Raw genomic sequence first — 18,122 nt, 5'->3', positions numbered from 1 at the left:
TAAGACGAACATGTCAACGGTGACGGTGGCAATGACAATAGTGAGGTAGCTTGCTAGATCTTTGTTCTATAGTACTACGTAGTAATTTAAGGAGCTTCACAATACTCTGGACAAAACTCGGTTCCTTTTCACCATATGCATGGATGACGGCGATAGCAAGATCTTGGATAGCTTATACGTTTGAAAATCTATTGTCAGTCAACGTTCCAAAAAGAAAAACTATGGTCAGTCACGGATACTACTCCAACATGGAGTACTTAATTTATATCGGACTGGCCAGTCAAATTTTCATGCAAATAAATAAAGGGATAAAATATGTCAAATTTTCATGCAAATCAAACGTGTGTACATTTGACCAATATTATAGAATAAAATATTGACATCTATAATACAAAACAAATAAAATATAAAAATACTTTTCGTGATAGATCTAAGGGCATCTCCAACCCTCAATCCGCCCATGTACGTCTGGACCATTGAGCCATCCAACATGGGTATGTATCGGTTCACCGAGTGGTCCGGTGCACTTTTCCCCGCAAAGTGGAAGCAAAGTTTTTTTTTGGGGGGGGGGGGGGGGGTTGCCGGAGTCTGGAGAACAGCTACGTAGGACTCCAACACCCCCGACACACTAAACCCCCCTCCCGGTCCTTTTTTTCAATCTGCCCCTTCTCTCCCCCTTACTTTGCATCCGCACCCTCCTCCTCCTTTGCCGCCGCCGCTGTACCTCTCCACAACCAGCACCGACGCACATGCATTGTCAGACCTCCGTAACCAGCACCGACGCGCCCGCTCGCATTTTACGATGACATCGTCCACCCAGGACCCGTTCATAGGCAGGTACACCCCTCCCTGTTGACGTCGTCCATGGAGGATATCACGTCTGGTAGGTGTTCGATCAAATGCCATTGAGCTTATTTTTGAACGCCATGTCGTCTTTTAGAGTACGGAGGATGGCGGGGTACTCGACCATGGAGGATGAATTGTTGTGTGATGTATGGTTGGCTGTATCCACGAATTTCGCAAGGGGGGCAGGGGAGGCTTCTGCCAGCATGTGCATGATTCGTTTCACGCGCGGAAGTACATTGCACTGTACGACATGCACATCATCCATGATCGCAATGTGAAGTCCTTATCATAACGATGATATGCTATCCAGACCACCGTCACAAGTTTTGTGGCGAGATTGATATGTTGGAGGCAAGACGACCATTGCGCGTGGCGACCGAGAAGATTGTAAGTTTTGCTTCTTCTTGCTCAATTTGTTTATTCATTCAATGTTGCTCTACACATTGTGTAGCCCGTACGCGCTGTCGTGATGTACCACAAGATAGAGGGCGACCATTTTGAAGGGATAGTATGTGTCGGATGACATGATCTGTTCATGAAGAACTTGTTGAACATCCGGTTAATCTTATTGAATTTGAACTATTGTTGTACTAGACTTATTTGCATGCTATGTATGGATGATTTGTGCTATTTTTTATCCAAGCCTTGATGAAATCCGTCGTGTTTGCATGAATTTTGTGAAATCTGGTTTGAAATGTATGCAGACAATGTTGCATGACCGCCTCCCGCATGCGTGTCCGCAGACTGGTCCCTTATCTGCGGATGGATATTGAAGCAAATTTGCGGGTCATCGTTGGAGGTGTCTTAAACAAATTTGGTACTTTAGATATCGCTATTTTTTCTTCTAAAATCGTGATCAAACATGACTTAAAAAGGCCCTAACACATCTTTCATTTTGAAACGGATGGACAACTCTGCACGCTGCAGCTGAGGCCAAATTAAAAGAAACAGTATTCCCTTACATGGAGCACACACGCTTCCCTGAATAGACCTTACGTGGAAGGTCCGTGTCGAGTGTGACTGAATACTCACGGCTCAATCCTGGGCCAGCAAAAGAACAAAAAGTCCGCGTGGACGTGGCTGCTCGGTTCCACAAACGACAACGGTGGGTACCAGCATTTGACTTGAGGACATGAAACATGAATACCTGATGACCTGTTTAGGCGCCTGATTTTTTAAGATCTGTTCTAGGCGGAGCCCTGAGTCATGCAGCCCATTGGTGCGCGCGCTCCAGGAGGAAACTCTCGAAAGAGCTGGTGATAATACAAGTGGAAGTGGAACAATCTCTGCACAAGCTGGCTTGTGGATGATGGGTAAGATTTGTGGATTCATCTGCACGCGTGTGAGGTAATGCCGCGTGCCGCTGCGAGCTGGTGATCGGTCAACCAATTTACTACCGGTTAATCAGTCATTTTTAGATGTAGGAAATCCGGGCAAAGACGAACATGGCAACGGTGACGGTGACAGCTAAGCTAGATTTCATCGATCGAGTTAGCTGAAGTTTGGACACACGCCACGACTTACTAGTGATGTATAAACAACAGTTGATTGATTACTTTGTACTAAGACCACACTTTTCTGTTCAGTACACATCATGCATGCCTGCGACATAGTCACTCTTTTCATTTTTTTGCATCGAATTTAGGACTTTATTCAGAATAACAAAAGTCGGTTACAGTCTGCTCATAGGCTAGCACGTAGGAAATCTAGGCTAACATCTAGCCAACTATCTGTCCCATCAAGCGTAGAGGCACGCTGAGCACAGAGATGGGCCGGCACATTCAAGTTCCTACCGACATGTCGAACCGAAAAGGAAATAAAGTGTGGTACAATGTCCAATAATTCTCTAAAGATAGGCGATGCAATCGATCTAGAATTGCCTCGCGAGTTCCAGAGATCAACCAAGTGAAGACAGTCAACCTCCATTATCACATGCGAGTAACCTCGGAGCTAAGCAAAGATTACCCCCTCCCTGAAAGCCAATAGCTCGGCGATGAAAGGGTCCGAGACGCCCGGCAGAGGCTTGCACCAAGCGCCTTGGAAAGCCAGATGGGAACGTGCAACTCCCCCCGCCCCTCCGTTGGCCCGGTCGTCGAACACTGACCCGTCAGTGTTAATGGTGATCCATCCCGCTTCGGGGGGGGGGGGGGCAGAGCACTGGCCAGCCGTCCGAGCATGTCGGCCTGGTATGTCAAGAATAGACAGCGTCTCCTGCACCCACTTCATGGCCATCGTAGGATCGAACCCCTGTTGTTCATGTGTCCACTTGTTCCTCGAAGTCCAAATGGAGTGCATGATGGTAATAATCTTGCACCGTGCATCATCAGAGAGCATCTTATCTAGTGTGATGTCGTGAGCCCAAGTGTCTTGGTGCAGCCGCGGTAGCTGTAAGTCGAAGCGGTCTCTAGCTGCCGCCCAGAACATGCTTGCATGCGTGCAAGTCATCAATGCATGCTTCAGATGTCACAACGGCCCGTCGTTTTGATGTGCTGATGATGTAGAGTCGCAGAGTCTGGTAGGATCCCGCGTAGAGCTCTCCACCAGAACACTCTGATCTTTGGTAGCACATTGAGCTTCCAAAGTGCAGTCCACAACTGTTTGTTGTTCGGTGATGCCTCTGTTACCGTCCCTTTCTCTAAAGAACTAAGCTCGTTACGAGTCATGAGAGATCGATACGCCGATTTGACAGGATAGTGTCCTGACCTTTCCAAAGCCCATGCCAAAGTGTCCTCACCGCCCGCCACCCGAGAAACCCAGATTTTTCTTTGATTCGTTTGACCGGTCGTATTTGTACGCAGGAGTACGTACGTATGCTCTAGCACCTTCATCCCGAAAGAAACAATATTCCTCTCACGTAGAGCATACACATATACTCCTACAGTATGTATTAAAAGAAAACCTTGCCCGAGTCGACCTGATATAGAAAGGTCCTTTTTCAGGTGCCACGGCTCAGCTAGAGAGAGTGTGGGTCCATGTGGCCGCTGGGTCGCGTAAAAGCCGACGGGCGGTGCTCCGGCAGATTCGACGCCGCAAAGAGGGAATGAAATGATCCGCCTTGATGGAAACGCGACCCGGCGTGTGGTGCGCGGGGACGAGGCGGGGACGAGGCCGGCACGAGGCGCTCGTGTGCGCGCGCTTTGCCATGCCAGCCGCGCGCACGGCGCACCGTCCGTATGCTAAAGGGAGAAAGCCAGAAAGGGCTTCAAGATTGGGCCACGACCATAGTAAGAGTCTCGCTAAATGCCAACTGATCACCGAAGTTGGCACGGCAAAGCAGACGGCCGGTACCGCCGCCGGCGCTGATTCGAGAATGATGGCCTGTTTTCGCGCGAAATCTTGGAGCCACCCAGCGCGCACGCTCCACGGGGAAGATTTTTCTTCCTTTCCTTGAACACATTACGGTTTTTTTCTGGTTGCGTGGATTCCGGTTGATTCCACGTCGCAGAAAGGAATCGGGCGTACCCTCAAAAAAAAGAGAAAGGAATCGGGCGCGTGCGGCACGGCCGAGGGGACGGGGGCGGCACGAGGCGCTCGCGCGCGGATCCTGACTCACCGGAACAAGCTTGGCTTGGTGGCACAGTACATTCTTTTTTTGAGAAACTGGTGGTACAATGCGATGGAGGATCTCTATCGAGCCCTCGCCCAGCATTTTCATCCTGGCGCACAGCCAGCTCCAGCCTGGGCCGGCCCATGTAGCGATCCTGTCATGAGCCAGCTTATATTGTAGCAACTCCATGCTGTAGCGGTTCGTTTTTTTCATTATTTTAGAAAAAAAACCCGAAAAAATGTTCAAGAAATAGTGAACATTTTTGAAAAAACATGCCGATTTATTTACGTGTCTTGAAATGTTAATTGAAAACACGATTTTTTTTTGGAATTTTTGAAGATTAATTTCAAAGCAACCATTTTCAGAAGTTCCGAACAAACTTTTAATTTCTGAAAATTCTTAAAAAATGAAAAAAAAATCCAAATTTTATGATTTAAAAAAATCTAAACAACGTTGAACATTTTTAAAAAGAAAAAAACCGAAAAAACTATGTATAAAGAAAAAATAGGTTAGGAATCTTCTATAAGGTTGACAAAACCTGCGAGGAAATGTTCCAAAAACTGGGTGGTCAGTACATTTGCTCCTGAATGGGCCGCCGCAATAGATTTCACTATGTGAGTCACTATGCGTTTCATCGACAATTCGACGCAGAGAGCGTCAAATAGGAAATCACCCTTAGCTCTTAACACGTCGTTTGGGGAACCAACACTCACACGTATAGCTAGGCGGTCCGTGGATCATTAACTGTTCTCGCTAGCCATTCGACTGGTGCTAGCTCGCTTGCCACCCCAGCAAGTACCGGTTCACAGGAATAAACCAAAAATCAGCTTGGTCTTTGTTTGGATACATGTGTAAATTTTGGACATAGCTTCTTACCAACTCTAGACTTTAATCTAAATCGAAGTTAGAGAACCCATTGGCACATGCAACTTTTGACTAGCTAAAGTTTTAGTAGGGTAATCGCGGGTTCCAACCAAATAGTATGTTCTTGCAATTCCATCCATTGGCTCTTTCTTCTCTTCAAATCGCCTTTCGAGTATGGGCAAGAAGGTCATTTAATGCATGTTGAGTTGAATGAGGCTAGTTTAAGATCAACTACAAACTATATGTGGGATGCCATAAGATTATTCAACCCAATAACATGAAAGATATATTTTGCCCATGAAAGAAATGAACAACCAACACAATAGTTCTAAGAAACCCCCCTTTTGTTTACTTCCACGCAATATTGACAATTATTGATTCTAGAAACCTCGATCAACTAATTTATAGCTCTCTATCATACTAGTATTTAAGAAAACTGAAATCGACAAAAATGCCTAGATATATTTACAATTTATATGTGGCATCAATATCTGTAAATACTTGTAATTTTGTTGCTTTTTCATTTTTCTCTAATCTAGAAATTTTATATTAAACCAAAAAGGTTATGTCTCGAAAAGTAAGCAACTATATGACTCGTATATTATATGTATGATTAAGAAAAATAAAAATTGCATTTCCACAACAAATGTTTGAATTAATTATGTAATAATTATTTCTAGTCGTACCATTACAAAGTTGCTAAATTTAATTAAAAAAATACTAATTAAGACCATATCTCAAGAGCATAAGTTAGGACTAAAACAAGTAAAAGAGTTTAATATAAATAAAAGATTTGCAAACAAAAAAAGACAAAAACCTCAGTAACTTCACACATGCACATGCACAAGATGCATGGAGACACTACAGCAAAATAACGACGTAGAGACGACAAAAAGAGACATAAGTGATCGGTTATCTAATCAATTGAAAGTAATTTTACCCGCAATCATTGCCCCGAACCAAAGTTCTTTCATCTCCAGATCGTTCACGGATAACATTTTGCTGGCCTATGAGGTTACCCATTTCATGCAAAACAAGAGAAGTGGGTCTGTTGGATGTGCAGCGCTGGAATTGGACATGAGCAAAACAAGAGAGTGACAATTTTTGGAAGTGATCATGAGGAAGATGGGTTTGCTGAAAGTTGGGTCAATTCTATCATGAAGTGTGTCACCACGGTCAAGTACATGTTCAAGCTTAATTGTAGATTCACCGTGGTAACTATTTCAGGTAGAGGGCTAAGACAAGGTGATCTGATTTCTCGTTATTTGTTTCTTTATTTGTGTCGAAGACTTTCCGGGTTTGTTGAATAATGCTAAAGCTAGTGGTGATTTGGAGACTTCTTATCCTGTTACATTATGACGTTATTACAACTTTGCTATACCATAGTGCCTTTACCATTGACCTATGCCAAAATCATTTGGATGCATTTTTTCTGTTTCTCTCCTACCTCGGTTGTGAGATAATGTTGTCAGTACTACGACACACTAGCATTTTGTTCATTTTGCCTTTATATAGTTAGATTAATTATGATGCGGTACCTAGCAATTTTTCATAGATTTAGAATTTTTGGGAGAAATATGAGGAAAACTAGTTTTATTTAGTGTTTTTGGTAACATACATTCATGCAATACTTAGTTTGGATCAAGAAACCACATTTGCAAAACTCTGTTTGGGTTAAATCCTTTGAAGAACCACTTTATTAGAGCATCCACAGTGTGATGTTTTGCTGCCTCTAAGGCAGCCTCTAAGACCATAGAGGCAGACGCTATACATTGTGAGAACAGCCTCTAAGCCAAATTTGCTTAGCATCGACGCTATGCTTGGAGGCAGCATCCAATTATGTCCATGCAATAAAATAATTTACTGGCCCCACATGTCATAGAAAAAGAGTATGCATGTGTCATGTCAAGAGGATGAAAAGGAGCTCCTTTGGTAATTAGTATATTATACCTAGTGGGGATACCTTTGAGGCTGGTAACATTTGTTATACACTACGGAATTGTGAGCTGACTATAACAGCAGGATGTGGGTCCCAGCTTGGAGGCAAGCCAGCCTCTAAATGTTGTGGATGCCCTTAGACGCCTGACCCTCACTCAAGGTATGGGCATCGGCATGGTTCTATCTGCCGTGGTCAAGCTGAGTGTCGGGCGCTGCACATCGCCTCCATGTCGTGCAACATAATGTCGCTACAGTTGGTGTTCTGGCTAGTGTCGCGAGCTGTGGCGTTGCACCTCTCGAAGGCATTCAATCAGCTGAGCCAAAAGGTGTTCTGGTACAAATTGTTCCCGTAGAACATGCCCAATGTTGCCGGCTCACTATTGTTCTGCGGCTAGGCGTTGTCAAAACTACGAAAGCGGGCTCCTGTGTACTGGCTTTTTTTGTTTGATGAAACAGAGGCAAAAGCTTTGCCTCATCATATTAATAAAAAGGCAGAAGAGAGTTGCTCGGTTAATAAACGAAAAATCGGACGAAAACTGTCACAAACCGTAGAGCGGCACACACATAATGCCACACACACCTCACATAGAGGGTCTCGTCAACATCACACACCGGTGTCATCGTCATCACTTCTCCCCAACGGGCGTCATTGCCGTCCCTAATCTTAGAGCAAGCGACTCCGACTTCTCCGAAGACAAATGTCGACCCAACTTGCACCGTAGAGGCTGTGTGAAACATAAGAAGCCCCGCGCCAAACTCAGCCACCCGCACCAAGGACATCACAACTCCGACTCTGAAAGATAGCTCCGAAGGAGAACTATGCAAGGTTGGCGCCGCGGAAGACCACCGAACAGGCCACCTGCTGCCTGTCATCGTCGGCATAGGGGCCCCGCCGCCGCAGCTCCGACTTCACCGCAACAAAACAACTCGAGGTAATCCCACGAACACGCCGGAGAAGAGCCGACCATCGCAACCATTGCCGCGTCTCCGACATCGCACACACCCATCATCGTTGCCACAAAAGCCACACAAGAAGTCACGCAAACATCCACATCGCCTGATGAACACCAGCCTACCGCAATCACTACAAGAAATATGTCAACTTGTGACCTTGACTATTGGTCACTGAAAGGTCATTGTTTTTCATTTGCGACCTTTTTGTGACCAAAAACAGAAGGTCAAAAGCTGGCAGTCGTAAACTGAAATTAACGACCTTCTCTGTGAGAAGGTCGTAGACGTTTACGACCAAAATATGCCTATTGTTTTGTTTTGGTCACTAGCAGCCTCCCCAGGCCACGTAGGCATCCGACGTGGCAATCTGATGTGGCACAAGAATCAGCCCGGTCCAATTCGATTTTCTACATGGGCCTAGCCCAACAATTCGGCCTTTTAATGTATTTTTTCCTGTGCTTTTATTAGCTACATGGGTCTGACCTAGTAATTCGGCCCATGTATTTTTTTTAGGCAAGCCCTTTTAATATCTGTATTTTATGTTAATTTCAGTTAGCTACATGGGCCTGGCTTACAATTTGGCCTTTTTATTTTCTAGCGCACAACATTTTGCAGTCAATTTATTTTTTATTTCCAGCTTTTTTTCCCAGCTCCAGTTTACAGATGGGTCTGCTACCTCTTGAGCTTGCGTTGGTTTTCCCCGAAGAGAAAGGAATGATGCAGCAAAGTAGCGTAAGTATTTTCCTCAGTTTTTGAGAAACCAAGGTATCAATCCAGTAGGAGGCCATGCTCAAGTCCCTCGTACCTGCACAAAACGATAGCTACTCGCAACCAACGCGATTAGGGGTTGTCAATCCCTTCACGGTCACTTACGAGAGTGAGATCTGATAGATATAATATTTTTGGTATAAAGATGCAAAGTGAAAAGTAAAGGCAAAGTAAAAAAGCAAAACAAGATTAAAGTGATGGAGATTGATATGATGAGAATAGACCCGGGGGCCATAGGTTTCACTAGTGGCTTCTCTCAAGAGCATAAGTATTCTACGGTGGGTGAACAAATTACTGTTGAGCAATTGACAGAATTGAGCATAGTTATGAGAATATCTAGGCATGATCATGTATATAGGCATCACGTCCGTGACAAGTAGACCGAAACGGTTCTGCATCTACTACTATTACTCCACTCATCGACCGCTATCCAGCATGCATCTAGAGTATTAAGTTAAAACAGAGTAACACTTTAAGCAAGATGACCTGATGTAGAGAGATAAATTCATGCAATATGAAATAAACCCCATCTTGTTATCCTCGATGGCAACGATACAATACGTGTCTTGCTGCCCCTTCTGTCACTGGGAAAGGACACCGCATGATCGAACCCAAAGCTAAGCACTTCTCCCATGGCAGGAACTACCAATCTAGTTGGCCAAACCAAACGGATAATTCGAAGAGACTTGCAAAGATAACCAATCATAAATAAAAGAATTCAGAGAAGATTCAATTATTATTCATAGATAGACTTGATCATAAACCCACAATTCATCGGTCTCAACAAACACACCGCAACAAGAAGATTACATCGAATAGATCTCCACAAGAGAGGGGGAGAACTTTGTATTGAAATCCAAAAAGAGAGAAGAAGCCATCTAGCTACTAACTATGGACCCGAAGGTCTGAGGTAAACTACTCACACTTCATCGGAGAGGCTATGATGATGTAGAAGCCCTCCATGATGACGGCCCTCTCCGGCGGAGCTCTGGAACATGCCCCAAGATGGGATCTCGTGGATACAGAAAGTTGTGGCGGTGGAATTAGGTTTTTGGCTCCCTGTTCTGATCGTTTGGGGGTACATATGTATATATAGGAGGAAGAAGTACGTCGGTGGAGCTCCGAGGGGCCCACGAGGCAGGGGGCGTGCCCTAGGAGGGGGGGCGCCCTCACCCTCGTGACCGCCTCTCTGATGCCTTGGCGTAGGGTCCAAGTCTCCTGGATCACGTTCGGTGAGAAAATCACGTTCCCGAAGGTTTCATTCCATTTGGACTCCGTTTGATATTCCGTTTTTTCGAAACACTGAAATAGGCAAAAAACAACAATTCTGGGCTGGGCCTCCGGTTAATAGGTTAGTCCCAAAAATAATATAAAAGTGGAAATTAAAGCCCAATATAGTCCAAAACAGTAGATAATATAGCATGAGCAATAAAAAATTATAGATACGTTGGAGACGTATCAGGCATCCCCAAGCTTAATTCCTACTCGTCCTCGAGTAGGTAAATGATAAAAAAGAATTTTTGATGCGGAGTGCTACTTGGTATAATTTGAATGCAAATCTTCTTAATTGTGATATGAATATTCAGATTCGAAAGATTCAAGACAAAAGTTTATATTGACATAAAAATAATAATACTTCAAGCATACTAACAAAGCAATTATGTCTTCTCAAAATAACATGGCCAAAGAAAGTTATCCCTACAAAATCATATAGTCTGGCTATGCTCTATCTTCACCACACAAAGTATTTAAATCATGCACAACCCAGATGACAAGCCAAGCAATTGTTTCATACTCTAACTTTTTCAAACCTTTTTCAATCTTCACGCAATACATGAGCGTGAGCCATGGATATAGCACTATAGGTGGAATAGAATGGTGGTTGTGGAGAAGACAAAAATGAGAAGATAGTCTCACATCAACTAGGCGTATCAAAGGGCTATGGAGATGCCCATTAATATATATCAATGTGAGTGAGCAGGGATTACCATGCAACGGATGCACTAGAGCTATACGTATATGAAAGCTCAAAAAGAAACTAAGTGGGTGTGCATCCAACTTGCTTCCTCATGAAGACCTAGGGAAAATTGAGGAAGCCCGTCATTGGAATATACAAGCCAGGTTCTATAATGTAAAATTCCCACTAGTATATGAAAGTGATAACATGAGAGACTCTCTACTATGAAGATCATGGTGCTCTTTGAAGCACAAGTGTGGTAAGAGGATAGTAACATTGTCCCTTCTCTCTTTTTCTCTCATTTTTTTTATTTGGGCCTTTTCTCTTTTTGTTTTTATGGCCTCTTTTTATTTGGGCTTCTTTGGCCTCTTTTTTTATTTATTTTATTTTTCTTCCGGAGTCTCATCCCGACTTATGGGGGAATCATAGTCACCATCATTCTTTCCTCACTTGGGATAATGCTCTAATAATGATGATCATCACACTTTTATTTTTCTTACAACTCAACAATTACAACTCGATACTTAGAACAAAATATGACTCTATATGAATGCCTCCGGCGGTGTACCGGGATATGCAATATGACAATGATGGAGTGTGTCATAATAAACGGAATGGTGGAAAGTTGCATGGCAATATATCTCGGAATGGCTATGGAAATGTCATAATAGGTAGGTATGGTGGATGTTTTGAGGAAGTTATATGGTAGGTGTATGATACCGGCGAAAGGTGCGCGGTATTAGAGAGGCTAGCAAAGGTGGAAGGGTGAGAGTGCGTATAATCCATGGACTCAACATTAGTCCTAAAGAACTCATATACTTATTGCAAAAATCTAGAAGTTATCAAAGCAAAGTATTACGCGCATGCTCCTAGAGGGATAGATTGGTAGGAAAAGACCATCGCTCGTCCCCGACCGCAACTCATAAGGAAGACAATCAATAAATAAATCATGCTCCGATTTCATCACATAACGGTTCACCATACGTGCATGCTACGGGAATCACAAACTTTAACACAAGTATTCTTTAAATTCACAACTACTCAACTAGCATGACTTTAATATTATCACCTACATATCTCAAAACAATTATCATGTTTCAATCTTTTCTTAGTATTCAACACACTCAAAAGAAAGTTTCACAAATCTTGAATACCAAGCATATTATTATTAAGCAAATTACCATGCTATTAAGACTCTCAAAATGATTTAAGTGAAGCATGAGAGATCAATAGTTTCTTTAAAACAAGTCCACCACCGTGCTCTAAAAGATCTAAGTGAAGCACATAGAGCAAAATTATAGCGCTCAAAAGATATAAGTGAAGCACATAGAGCAAAACTACTTAGTTCAAAAGATATAAGTGAAGCACATAGAGTATTCTATCAAATTTTAATTCATGTATGGCTCTCTCAAAAGGTGTGTACAGCAAGGATGATTGTGGCATACTAAAACACAAAGACAAAAATAATACAAGACGCTCCAAGCAAAACACATATCATGTTGGTGAATAAAAATATAGCTCCAAGTAAATTACTGATGGAAGTGGATGAAAGAGGGGATGCCTTCCGTGGCATCCCCAAGCTTTTACTTTTTGGTGTCCTTGGATTATATTGGGGGTACCATGGGCATCCCCAAGCTTAGGCTCTTGCCACTCCTTGTTCCATAATCCATCACAAGAATTCACCCAAAACTTGAAAACTTCACAACACAAAACTTAAAGTAGAAAACTCGTGAGCTCCGTTAGCGAAAGAAAACAAAAGACCACTTCAAGGTACTGTAATGAACTCATTCTTTATTTATATTGGTGTTAAACCTACTGTATTCCAACTTCTATATGGATTATAAACTATTTTACTAACCATAGATTCATCAAAATAAGCAAACAACACACGAAAAACAGAATCTCTCAACAACAGAATAGTCTGTAGTAATCTGTAGCTAGCGCAAGATCTAGAACCCCAAAAATTCTAAAATAAATTGCTGGACTTGAGGAATTTATCTATTAATCATCTTCAAAAATAATTAACTAAATAGCACTCTTCAAATAAAAATTAAAGCAGTTCTTGTGAGCGCTAAAATTTCTGTTTTTTACAGCAAGTTCAACAAGACTTTCCCCAAGTCTTCCCAACGGTTCTACTTGGCACAAACACTAGTTAAACACAAAAAACACAACCAAAACAGAGGCTAAATTATTTATTTATTACTAAGCAGGAGCAAAAAGCAAGGAATAAAAATAAAATTAGGTTGCCTCCCAACAAGCGCTATCGTTTAACGCCCCTAGCTAGGCATAAAAGCGAGGATAGATCTAGGTATTGCCATCTTTGGTAGGAAATCCATAAGTGGCTCTCATGATAGTTTCATATGGTAATTTTATTTTCTTTCTTGGAAAGTGTTCCATGCCCTTTTTTAATGGAAATTGAAATCTAATATTCCCTTCCTTCATATCAATAATCGCACCAACCGTTCTAAGGAAAGGTCTACCAAGAATAATAGGGCAAGAACGATTGCAATCTATATCGAGAACAATGAAATCTACGGGCACATAATTTCTATTTGCAACAATAAGAACATCATTAATCCTTCCCATAGGTTTCTTAATAGTAGAATCCGCGAGATGCAAGTTTAGAGAGCAATCATCAAAATTGCGGAAATCTAGCAAATCACACAAAGTTTTGGGGATAGTGGAGACACTAGCACCCAAATCACACAAAGCATAAAACTCATGATCTTTAATTTTAATTTTAATAGTTCGTTCCCACTCATCATAGAGTTTCCTAGGGATAGAAACTTTCAACTCAAGTTTTTCTTCATAAGATTGCATCATGGCATCAACAATATGTTCGGTGAGGGCTTTATGTTGACTATAAGCATGTGGAGAATTTAGCACGGATTGCAACAAGGAAATACAATCAATTAAAGAGCAACTTTCATAATTAAATTCCTTGAAATCCAATATAGTGGGTTTAGCAACATCTAGATTTTTATTTCTTTCAATCCCACTTTCATCAATTTCATCATAAAGATCTAAATACTCCGAATTTTTGAACGCCTTCTAGGTAAAGGAAGATCATATTCAGTTTCATCAAGATTCATATTGCAAAACAAAGATTTAATAGGGGACACATCAATTACTTTTAGATCTTCATCTTGATTTTCATAGGAATTGGAAGAACACGCTTTAATAAAGGCATCTTTAGAAGCACGCATCCTAGCGGTTCTTTCCTTGCACTCATCAATGGAAATTCTCATTGCTTTGAGAGACTCATTGATATCATGCTTAGGAGGAATAGATCTAATCTTTAAAGAATCAATCTCAAGAGAAATTCTATCAACGTTTCTAGCCAAATCATCAACTTTAAGCAATTTCTCTTCAAGCAAAGCATTAAAATTCTTTTGTGAATTCATAAACTCTTTAACACTATTCTCAAATTCAGAGGGCATCTTATTATAATTTCATAAGAGTTGTTGTAGGAATTCCCATAATTATTAGAAGGATTACTAGGATATGGCCTAGGGTTAAAATTCCCTCTATAAGCGTTGTTACCAAAATTATTCCTACCAACAAAATTCACACCCATAGATTCATTGTTATTCTCAATCAAAGTAGACAAAGGCATATCATTAGGATCAGAAGAAACACTCTTAGTAGCAAATAATTTCATAAGTTCATCCATCTTTCTACTCAAAACATTGATTTCTTCTATCGCATGCACTTTTTTTATTAGAAGATCTTTCAGTATGCCATTGAGTATAATTAACCATAATATTATCTAGGAGTTTAGTAGCATCTCCTAAAGTGATTTCCATAAAAGTGCCTCCCGCGGCCGAATCTAAAAGATTTCTAGAAGCAAAATTCAATTTGGCATAAAATTTTTGTATAATCATCGACAAATTCAAACCATGAGTAGGGCAATTACGTATCATTAATTTCATTCTCTCCCAAGCTTGTGCAACATGTTCATGATCAAGTTGCTTAAAGTTCATAATATCGTTTCTAAGAGAGATGATCTTAGTAGGAGGGAAATACTTAGAGATAAAAGCATCTTTGCACTTGTTCCAAGAATCAATACTATTTTTAGGCAAAGATGAAAACCAAGCTTTAGCACGATCTCTAAGAGAAAAAGGAAATAGCTTCAATTTAACGACATCATTATCGACATCCTTTTGCTTTTGCATATCACATAAATCAACGAAGCTATTCAGATGAGTAGCGGCATCTTCACTAGGAAGGCCAGCGAATTGATCTTTCATAACAAGATTCAACAAAGCAGTATTAATTTCACAAGATTCAGCATCGGTAAGAGGAGCAATTGGAGTGCTAATAAAATCATTGTTGTTGGTATTGGTGAAGTCACACAATTTAGTATTATCTTGAGCCATCGCGACAAACAAGCAAACTAGCACATGAGAAGACAAGGGCAAATGGGCAAAAGAGGCAAATAGAGAGGGAGGATAGAGAGAGAGGGCAAATAAAACGGCAAGGGTGAAGTGGGGGAGAGGAAAACGAGAGGCAAATGACAAATAATGTAATGCGAGAGATAGGGATTGTGATGGGTACTTGGTATGTTGACTTTTTGCGTAGACTCCCCGACAACGGCGCCAGAAATCCTTCTTGCTACCTCTTGAGCTTGCGTTGGTTTTCCCCGAAGAGGAAGGGATGATGCAGCAAAGTAGCGTAAGTATTTCCCTCAGTTTTTGAGAAACCAAGGTATCAATCCAGTAGGAGGCCACGCTCAAGTCCCTCGTACCTGCACAAAACGATAGCTACTCGCAACCAACGCGATTAGGGGTTGTCAATCCCTTCACGGTCACTTACGAGAGTGAGATCTGATAGATATAATATTTTTGGTATTTTTGGTATAAAGATGCAAAGTGAAAAGTAAAGGCAAAGTAAAAAAACAAAACAAGATTAAAGTGATGGAGATTGATATGATGAGAATAGACCCGGGGGCCATAGGTTTCACTAGTGGCTTCTCTCAAGAGCATAAGTATTCTACGGTGGGTGAACAAATTACTGTTGAGCAATTGACAGAATTGAGCATAGTTATGAGAATATCTAGGCATGATCATGTATATAGGCATCACGTCCGTGACAAGTAGACCGAAACGGTTCTGCATCTACTACTATTACTCCACTCATCGACCGCTATCCAGCATGCATCTAGAGTATTAAGTTAAAACAGAGTAACACTTTAAGCAAGATGACATGATGTAGAGAGATAAATTCATGCAATATGAAATAAACCCCATCTTGTTATCCTCGATGGCAACGATACAATATGTGCCTTGCTGCCCCTTCTGTCACTGGGAAAGCACACCGCAAGATCGAACCCAAAGATAAGCACTTCTCCCATGGCAAGAACTACCAATCTAGTTGGCCAAACCAAACGGATAATTCGAAGAGACTTGCAAAGATAACCAATCATAAATAAAAGAATTCAGAGAAGATTCAAATATTATTCATAGATAGACTTGATCATAAACCCACAATTCATCGGTCTTAACAAACACACTGCAAAAAGAAGATTACATCGAATAGATCTCCACAAGAGAGGGGGAGAACTTTGTATGAGATCCAAAAAGAGAGAAGAAGCCATCTAGTTACTAACTATGGACCCAAAGGTCTGAGGTAAACTACTCACACTTCATCGGAGAGGCTATGATGATGTAGAAGCCCTCGTGATGACGGCCCTCTCCGGCGGAGCTCCGGAACAGGCCCCAAGATGGGTTCTCGTGGATACAGAAAGTTGTGGCGGTGGAATTAGGTTTTTGGATCCCTGTTCTGATCGTTTGGGGGTACGTATGTATATATAGGAGGAAGAAGTACGTCGGTGGAGCTCCGAGGGGCCCACGAGGCAGGGGGGCGCGCCCTAGGAGGGTGCGCCCCGACCCTCGTGACCACCTCTCTGATGCCTTGCATAGGGTCCAAGTCTCCTGGATCACGTTCGGTGAGAAAGTCACGTTTCCGAAGGTTTCATTCCGTTTGGACTCCGTTTGATATTCCGTTTCTTTGAAACACTGAAATAGGCAAAAAACAGCAATTCTGGGCTGGGCCTCCGGTTAATAGGTTAGTCCCAAAAATAATATAAAAGTGGAAAATAAAGCCCAATATAGTCCAAAACAGTAGATAACATAGCATGGAGCAATCAAAAATTATAGATACGTTGGAGACGTATCAGGGTCCCAAATGTCAGATTTTTCACAGCTTATTAATAAGCAATATATATGTATATATCAAACAGACAGAAGAGAGAAAGCATATGAAAATCTTCAAATAATAGCTAAAATAAGTTTATTACAATATGCTATACAGAACAGAACACATGAAACTACATACACTCATTCACATCACAACAGCCAGTTTCCATACACTCATTCACATCACATCAACCAGTTTAACCACCGAATCTTGCATACCCAGGAACTTCCGCTTATGTGCAGACCTACAGGTAGGGCATCTCTCCAGCATCATCTCTCTCCAGCATTCACTGCTTCACACTTGGCTTCATGGCTTCACACTCAGAAAAATTAGGACTGGAGCTCCTGTAAAAGAGTGAACATAAAGGACAAAAATTAGGCTTGGAGCTCCTGAAAAAGAGTGAACGCATAAAGGAAAACAAGTAAGAAAACTATACAGGAAAACAAGTAGAGTGTATTGAGCATATATATGTTGTCCCTGGAAGGCGATGAAACCAGATTATCATACGTCACGGTTTAAACATCAAACCAGATTTACAAGTGAGCATGGCTAGAGTTCACATAAACGATCCAAATCCAAAACTTAGGGGTGGCTGGGAGAACAGAGAGGGGATGCACCGCTCTAGCAGAGGGCGGCGCCGAGGACTGAGTCGCCGTCAATGCTTCTGGTGCGCTCCAGTCGCCTACATGTCAGGAGTTTTGTGACTCGTGAAGATACATCTATGCACCAAAGCATCAGTTAATTTACCAAAAGAAAATAACAGTTCAAGCATCATGGTACCAACACCAATTTATCGACAGCTCAACACCAAAAAAAGTTAGTTAAATTGAAAATGCCATACTCTGACCATTTCATCCTCAATACACGTAATGTGTTATGCACTCTACACATAACAAGCAGGCTACTAGAAATTACTACAAGGAGAACACACCTCATATACAGAATTCACACTTGACAATTACAAATAGGCACTGCGCATATATGGAGAGGTGTTTAAAAGTAAAACTCAGGATTTAGGCATGCACTGGGCATGTATGGATACTAATTGCTCAA

This window comes from Triticum urartu, chromosome 1 (assembly GCF_003073215.2).
Source record: "Triticum urartu cultivar G1812 chromosome 1, Tu2.1, whole genome shotgun sequence".
In the NCBI taxonomy this organism is placed as follows: Eukaryota; Viridiplantae; Streptophyta; class Magnoliopsida; order Poales; family Poaceae; genus Triticum; species Triticum urartu.
The sequence above is the reverse complement of the archived record's forward strand: the minus strand, read 5'-3'. Positions refer to the sequence as shown.